Source organism: Ciconia boyciana, chromosome 1 (genome assembly GCF_034638445.1).
Source record: "Ciconia boyciana chromosome 1, ASM3463844v1, whole genome shotgun sequence".
Lineage (NCBI taxonomy): Eukaryota > Metazoa > Chordata > Aves > Ciconiiformes > Ciconiidae > Ciconia > Ciconia boyciana.
Genome location: NC_132934.1, coordinates 135,934,641 through 135,943,322, shown reverse-complemented (window position 1 = coordinate 135,943,322; position 8,682 = coordinate 135,934,641).

The following is an 8,682-nucleotide window of genomic DNA, read 5'->3' as shown; positions in this document are numbered from 1 at the left end:
TTTTATTTTTAAGCAATTTCTCGGTCTAAAACAAATATTGCGAACCTACCAGCGAACAAATGGCAACCTTTTTTCAGGAGGACCTCCACATCATTTCTCTGGGTCTGTTTGCAAAAATTCTGTTCTCATTAATCATCTCCATTTGTACTTTTTTCTTTCCCAAATCAGTATAATTTACAAGCGCAACATCCTTTTCTATCCCTGAATATTTGCTCATTTGTGTACAAGTGCAAGTAGGCAGAACTTCCATGCAAAAGTCTAAACCATGTAAATAAAAACTAAGTTGGGTTTTTTCTCAATTTGTCTACTAGAGCAGAATCTGCATTTGTGTATTTGGAGATACAAAGTTACTAAACCTGGGCTAATTCTGATCCTAACTCGGCTGAGCCTAAGCAACTGGGTTTCATCTTTATTCCTATTTATAACACATGCGAGAGATCTGGAATCATATTTAGGGTTTCTTTGTCCACATCTTTAAAAAAATCAGTTATGTTAAAAGATGCAAACAGCAGCTGAATGTTGTCCACAAACCCCACCAGCAGGGACTCTGTGAAGGCAACCTGGGCACGCGCTGGCACCCAACTGCTGAAGAAATATGGATGAGGACAGGGCCTGCCCCTGCCAGGGCTCTCCCTGCTGAATGCCCTCCTCGCTCCTGGGTTTGGCCCCACATGCTGGATGCCACCTGACACTTTGTTCCGACTGGAAATTACATTTGTGTCTTAGCCAGTGAAATTTCAACATTTAAAATGTTGTGGGAAAAAATGTGCAAATGTAGAAAGTGATTTAAATATTGGTTTTGACGATTAACTTGTAAAATGAGGAATGGAAAAGCAATTTTTCCCCTTTAGTATTGCTTGAGTTTAGGGCCTAGGTTGCCACATCTTATGTATAATCATATCTTTAGCAGTATTAGCAAACATGTCAGCAATTCCACCACTAAAAGGAATCAGCATATGCATCCAAATATGCAATGACAGGGGTTATAAGCGAAGAAGCATTAGCTAAGAGCTTTAAATTCAACCATAGTAAGAAGGAGCCTTCAAGACAGAAGTGCCTTAGTCCCTAGTCACCCACAGACTGGAAGTCTTTGGCCATTTGGTCCTTTGACCAAGAGACCTGCTGACTGATAGGGTAATCGTTTGAATAGTCTGGTATTTGTTGCACATATTTTGGTCATGCTGCATTCCATAAACCTCTGCCATGACAGAAGAGCTGTAGCCTGGTCTTTCTGGTGTCTGCTAAGGTCACACAGAGCACCTAACAGGGCTGATGAGCCTGCAGCCCTCCCCATGGGAGCAGACATCCCTGTCCTCTATCCCCCTTTCTGAAAGGGGGCCCTCTGAGATGCCTTCAGCAGGTTGGTAGCCCACAGGCATGCTTTATGCTGGGCTGTTGATGTCCTGGTCCACATGTATTTGTATCTCATGGAGTAAATAGACATAGGGTTCACAAAAGGAGTTTCTGGTTTGATCACACTTGTCTTCTGACAGCACCAGAGAGGCAAATACCTGGGCGAAGCCACAACAAGCACAGGATCCAGCTGCAACATCCATTCCTCAGAGATGGGGCTCCTTTCAGGGCTATAGCACCATACTCTGTAATTTCAGTCTTTGGGCATGATTTCTGCTTTGGATCATGGTATATTCCCAAATAACTAGACACCTGTCCCCTGGGCTGGTCCTGAAGTCTTTCCTTAGTCAGAGCACCTTCATTTCCTGTAATGATTCCCCCATCTTTGTTCCAGCCTGGAAATCTCTTACATTACAAAACCCTACCTGTCTGCTAATAAACTGGAGAAAAATAACCCTTACCTGGGATGTACCCATCCCATTTCTTGGCGCAAGCAGAATTTCTTCGGGCATTAATAGTCTTAGCAACAATTCTACCCAATATTAGGCACTCAGCTGGCTCTGGCTCTTTTTGGTAGGAGTATGAGGTAAGAAGACAGCACAGCTAATAACTTCAAATCTACAAAAATTTCATAAGATTAAAAAAAATTTACACTCAAAGTCTTCAAACAAGTACACTGTTTTTATTTCAAAACGCACCTTTAGCCTATCTTTGCATCCTAAAGGCCCTACAGGCATAGACTGTGTCAAGCCATTAGGTGGGAAATTCAGGGAACTGACAAGTGATGAGACAAGATTATTGCCTCTCGGCACACAGTGAGGGAAAGCCACCATTTGAAAGAAATGCTGCAGCCCCTGGAACCGCATGGTTCAGTCTCCCCTAAGCCCTGCCTGACCCATCTACATTGCTATCTTGCACTGCAATCTTTGCAGGGTTAGGACAGTGCAGGGGGAGGCCAGCACAGGTCCCTTTGTCCATTAGGATTTAGGTGGGGCAAGGAGCTCTGCACAAGTCAGGGATTCATTTCATACTCTGTATATATCTATATATACACACACACATATGTATGTGTATGTGTATATGTACGTATGTGTGTATATACGTGTGTGTGTACATACATATATACAGATAGATATGTATGTATACTAGTGTGTGTATGCAGGCGTGCATGTGTGTGTAGGTCTGTGTACCCATATACAACCAAATCACACCTTCTACCTATTTCATTTAAAACAAAGTTTCTCCCATCACATGGTGGGAGAGCAAGAAAAGTACCTACTAAGGGACCTATTAGAAGCAAACACCTTAGCCCAACACCCAGAACAAGAGTTTCCTCTGCACTTATTAAGGGACAAGATGGCCTACTTGGATTTACAAACTGACCCCAGAGAACTGAAGGAAACATTGGCTCATGCACTCTTTCTTCAACTGGTGGTTGCAGTGGCAGTTCCCAGGTTTTGTCACTTCTGGAAATGGTTTTGTGATACTCACCCATGATGAAGGAGACCTTATTTTCAAATCATAGGTCCAGAAATATTTTTCTTGCAGCTTGTGAAAATGCAGGTTCCTGGGTCTCCCCACCTTTTGCATTTGTCCTGTGTGGTGTCCACCACAGACTCTCTCCAGCACATGCACACCTTCTCCTCAAAGAATTATTTTCCATTTGGCCAGATTTCACCTTTCAGCAATTTTCTGTGCCACATACATTAACAAGGTTGATACTTTTTACAGTGGTAAGGAGTCTAGTTTTAAATTCTGCTAACTGAGTTTGTAGTAGAGGCACAATGAGTAAAAAGACTGAATTAGCAACACAGAGAACAGAGTGAAAAAGAAAGAAACACCGCTTTTCTTCCCAATTGCACAACTGCGTTCCTTTCTCCTTGCTGCAATTTTCCCCACGACAGTATGGGCAGCCAGGAAATCAGCATGTGAGGTTCCTAAAACTTCCATTATAAGACATGTACCATTATGTCCCAAGATTAAAGCCTTATTTGTTATACCTGCATTAGCAATGAAGCATGAGTCCCTGGAGCAGTGAGCACTAGGGAGCTTCAGAGGGAAGGTTCAAGCCCTGAAATATTGCTTTAGTGTGAACCCAAGCTCTCCTTCACCTCATTTGCAAGTGTGGGACATGCTCAGAGCTGAGAGTGTAGTCACCTTCTCTGCTGACCAAGAATTGTGCTCCTCCGAGTTATACTGTAGATGCCCTTATGGTGATATGCAGCCAGATTAGCAGCATACACAGCAGAGTAGCTATAAAACACACAGGTCAAGAGTTTGATGAACATTAAGTGTCTCTTGAGCTCTTGCTTCAGCTAGTAATTCAGACATACTTACAGAGGCAGTGTGCTGGCTTTTGCCTGGTGTGGCAAATAGCATTATTTACCATAATATTATTTTACCATCTAGACCCACTTGCTTCTTAAGCATCATTTTGATATGAACGGCATCATCAAGCTAAATGAATCTCCCCAAATAAAGCATCACAAAGTCAGGGGATTCCTATAGGGTCTATACAGCCTTGCTGGGTGCCAGGAATACGCAAGAAAGCTTTGATTCATTTAACCTCCTTAGTTGCAAATCTTTTTTGGAAGCAAGCAGAAAATTCTGCAGCTACAAGGGAACGTGTTTTAACATCAACCTGGATCTCAAGATAAACAGCACACAACTTCAAATACGGATCAGAAACAGCTTACACAACACAGAGACACACCAGACTTTTAGTCATTACAACACTATTTTCCATTTAAATAGCACCTACATCCCTAAGTTCTACATAAACAGAGCTAGCTACAGAAATCACTTCATCGTTATTCAAATGCAACCATCCTCAGTGGATAAAAGTGCACAGTAAAGTTGAACCTACAACACTCAATATTACTTTTTCTGTTTACAGCATATCTTATAAACAGAATCACTTTTTTTTTCTCCTTCAAAAATTTAAATTTTTGTAAGTAATTCAATGAAATGTTCTACTATCTTGATTTTTTCTCCCACTTGCTAATCAGTTTTTAAATTGTGCACAGCAATTATTCATCACAGAAAATACTTCATTATTATTTACTATTTTGGACAAGTATAACACTTTTTCTTCTTGTTATTAGCACAAATATTGCTACAAACATTGAAAATGCACTGCTGGTAAATATGTCTTGGCATGCAAATTCGGCATTGGTTTCTGAGGATGCAAACAGCAGAATTACAGAAAATTTTTTGAAAATTGGACACAAAACATGGGGTTTGTTCAATTTAACTTTAGAATCCAAGCCAGAAATCCCAGCTTTCCTTTAGAACTAATGAAGAAAAATAGGCATTTTAAGCCCATGATTCACGTCACCTATTTTGGATATCTGCTCTGAGAGGACATGACTTGGGCCTTTAGAGTCAGCCTTCACCGACTCTAAAAGGGAGCCCTCAATGATGAGCAGAGATGTAGGTGTGTACGTTTAATCAGCTGAAACCCACCTTAAAAGTATGGCTAAATTCACAGCCAAGCGACCCAACTGTGGCCACCTGCCAGCGCTGTTGTGCACTCCGTACTGCACAGCCTCTGGATGCAACAGCTCAGGGTGAAACCTCTTCGCTCCAGCAGAAGGCCAGCATTGTCCAATGCCTGAACCACAAAACCTTGACTTTGGGGCACCTGCACCTCAGAGGGGAGGATTTTGATGGACAGCTCCGGCAGATTTAGCTCCAGTGGTCTAAGCTGTTGCCCCCTGCCCCGTTCCCCACTTTCAGCAGAGATTACCCACACCCCTATAAGGGATGGCAGCACTGGCCACAAACTGATGCCGCAACTGTCCTAGTACATAGTCCATTATGTTAGCTCAAAACCCCATAAAAGCAGTTTTCTTCTCCAGCCTGTAAACTTGAGCCCTGAGACACTAACACAGGTCACATTCTCCTCTAAGGCAGTAATTTGCAGCCGACAAGGAAGGCAAACATCTGGGACAGCCATGTTTTACAATCAGCAGTTAAATCTGCCAGAGCTTGTCCACAGGAGTACTAAATCGCCAGCACCATTTCCTGAGGTACCTGGGTTTTCTTTGGAAAGCTGCTGTGAAATCTCTGAGCAGACAAAGAGTGAAGAAGTTGTCCCTTGGAGAAATTCGTAATATTGTCCAGTTCTTCTATCCCTAATTTCCTTTCCTCAAATCAAGTTTCTCCTCCAGAGGTTCTCCTTTTCTTACAGTTGTTCTGAGCATGCAATGTTTTCATTTTCCCTTCCTCTCACCCTCACAGAAACTTCCCTTTGCAAACATCCCGTCAGCCTGGTTGGGGACCAAACAGACTTCTGCAAGTAACTGTTGTTCCGTTATGCAGGTTGGCAGTTTTACGTAACAAGAGAGTCTCTAAATCAAAGCGAACAAACCCTGAAGGAAGTAGCAAACACGTCTTGGTGTCAGTAGCACCTGGATCTGTGCTTTAACTCATTGCAGATGTGCAGAAGCACCAAGATTTCCCAGGGAGCAGGACTAACAGCATGAGAGCTTGCACGCAAGTTTCTTGTATTTTCTTTGTGGCCAAGAGGGGATTAGGGGCATCCTCCTCACAGAGAGAAGAGCAGCAGCACTCTGGTTTTCACCATCTGGTGCCAAATGTCTCTCAGTGAACACCTGCATAAGTGTCTTCGTATGCTACAAAATAAATCTTGACATTGCTTTCTGAACTGGCTTTAAAACTTGTACACTACAGTCCATGCAAAAAGAATCCAAACCCTGAAAGTTTTTTTTTTAAATCATTGCCATTCTAAGCCTTTCTTGGGACTTTTTTGTCCCGTCTTGTGGGTTGTAATCATGGTTGGTCAACACTGCCAGTTCACTAGTGTGGTGAAATGATCTTATGTGACACACCAGTAAGCAGACGGTAGGTGTAACAACAGCAAAAACCTCAACCTAGTGCTTGAGAGCTGTGGTGGTTTTTTACCACAGTCTCCTAGAATTTGGCTAATGGTAAGGTAGTCTTGTCCAATACCAAATTAAAGTGAACCCCAAATCCAGGCATAGAGCAGATTTCAATTTCTCTCTCCTCCTTTTTTCTAACTTCTCATTATTAGGTTTGAAAAACAGTGGGAATTCTTTGGCTTGCTGGCAAATCTTTTTGGTTCCAAAACTTCCCAGTGTAAAATAGCCATTTCTGAAGAAAGCAAAATAATTTCCACAAAGACATTAATTTTGTCAGAAAACCAATTTCCATTTAAAAATAAAAAGTTATGATAGTTTTCCAGCAATCTCAGTGATTAGACCAGCATGCAGAAAACCCAAATGTATCACAAGCAAGCTCAGCACCACAGAGGTCCGCCGAGTTGGCCCTGCTAAGCAGCGCTCGTGGTGCCAGGTCCCATTCAGAGCATATTCCCCAGCATGCAGACTGCCAGCAAATGCATCATCTTCCCTAAGCCCAAAGGCCCGTGGTGGGTCTTACCAAACTAAGCAACTTTCTGTGTCTTCCCCTAGTTGCTCTCTCTTGCCACTGCCTATCAGTACCAGGAGGCAACAGCAGTAACAGCTGAGGAGTATCGGAAAGGCAGATGGGAGGGTGATAAAAGGCTCATGGGATGGAGGTATCTAATTAAGGGGCTCCTCTGCTCTGGTGTTTCTCTTCCCTGGTTTCACTAGGGTTAGATGTTCACTGCTCATCTAGCACATTGCATTGCAATAAACTTTTCCACCCACACTCATGGGCTGCTTTCCAGACCTTGTTGAAGCTTACCTCTAGAAATTTCCCTCACGTGACGTATCTTTCCACACTTCTGCCTGTGATGGGAACAGCCAGCATGCTCCAGCTGTTCTCACAACCATGGCCTCCCGGGACTTCCCCGTGGGGAAAGTTACCGACACCTTGTCACTACCGCAAAATGCAATTGGTGGGCTTGCACAAAAATTAGCCCGTGATCCCTTAAACACTTGTCCTGAACTGGGTCTTCTGTTGGCTTTCAAAATGGCCTGCAGAAAGCTACACTGCCAGCTCAACTGCTTGGGCAATAAGGGCAGAGAGAGAAAATGTCCCTGGACCTTGCATCTAGTTTTGTTCCCTCCAGCATCCCACTGGCATAGCAAGTGCTCTCATTTTCTTTTGCCAAAGATTATTAGCAAATTACTAAAGTGGGTGAAATTACTAGGCTCTCCTGAACAACATACTTGTCTCCCTGCCCCACTCCTGGAAGATGGCATGCAGTGCTGTGGAGAAGAGGGCTTGTGGAATAGCCTAAGTCAAGCCCATAGGATTTGTTCCCAATGTTATCTTCAGTCCTAAGAAATCAACACACCTGGTATTGGACAGATTAGCCGCTCAGATCAGGAGCTAGCCATATTTTCTGTCTTGAAAATGCAGAGTTGGGACTGCAATAAGCAGCCATCTACAGCAGTAGTGTGCCTTGGTAGATGTTTCCTTTGCTGGCCCCAAGCACAGCTTGAATTTTGTTTTGCATGAGGCTGGAAATCCTCTGAAACAGCTAGCGGATGCTGATTCACAATGCTGATATTGTAGAAATAAGAGTTTCCTTTCCTAAAGGATTATGATCTGAGCACAGTGACAAGTATACAAGCTTGTCCTAGGTACCACCATCCAGCTTGGCCACTTATCTGATTAACCGATGTTGCGGCAGAAGGGAAACCACCTCTGGGAACTGATGTACAGAGTGCAAGGCTTACCTGAAGCTGAAGCATAAAGACCAAAGCGTGTGGCAGGACCGCCTGGCCCTCCCCTTCCCCCAGCTGTGGGGACATCCCTAGTGCACGGCAGGCTCCAGCTGACCTCTCCCAGGGCTGCACCTAACCTGGCGTGTGGGCCACTCCACACCTGGTCCCAGGGTCGTCTGCCGTGTCCCAGACCAGGAACAACAGAGCCTCCCCAGGACCGCCACTACCCTTTGGCTGGTGGTGGGGAGGACAAGGTCTGCACCCAGACCTCGCCCTGGCAGTGGTGCAAGGAGGCGTTGGGGGCCAGACCCACATGCTCCCACGTCCCACCAGCCTGAGCACCCCCTCAGACTGCTTGGAGGGGACAGTTCTCCACGCACCCACCCTCTTCAGAGCAGACCTGGAAGTTGCCTGCAGCTGCAGACAACAAAACAAGACTTCTCTAAATCATTCTCCATCTTGAAAAGGTGAGCGGGTTGCACCCAGATATTATTTTCTCATCACCTCTCTTCATGACACCTTTGGGGCAGGCACATGAAGATCTGGAGCAACCTCCTCACTCAGCTTACTGTTTCTTCTGACAACTAAGTTTGCTAGAAGTTTATACCGGCAAAGAGAATTATCTGTTAAAATGTCCCAAGGATGAGCCTTTTTAGTTGCTATGCTTAAGACACATCCAAAAAAAAAA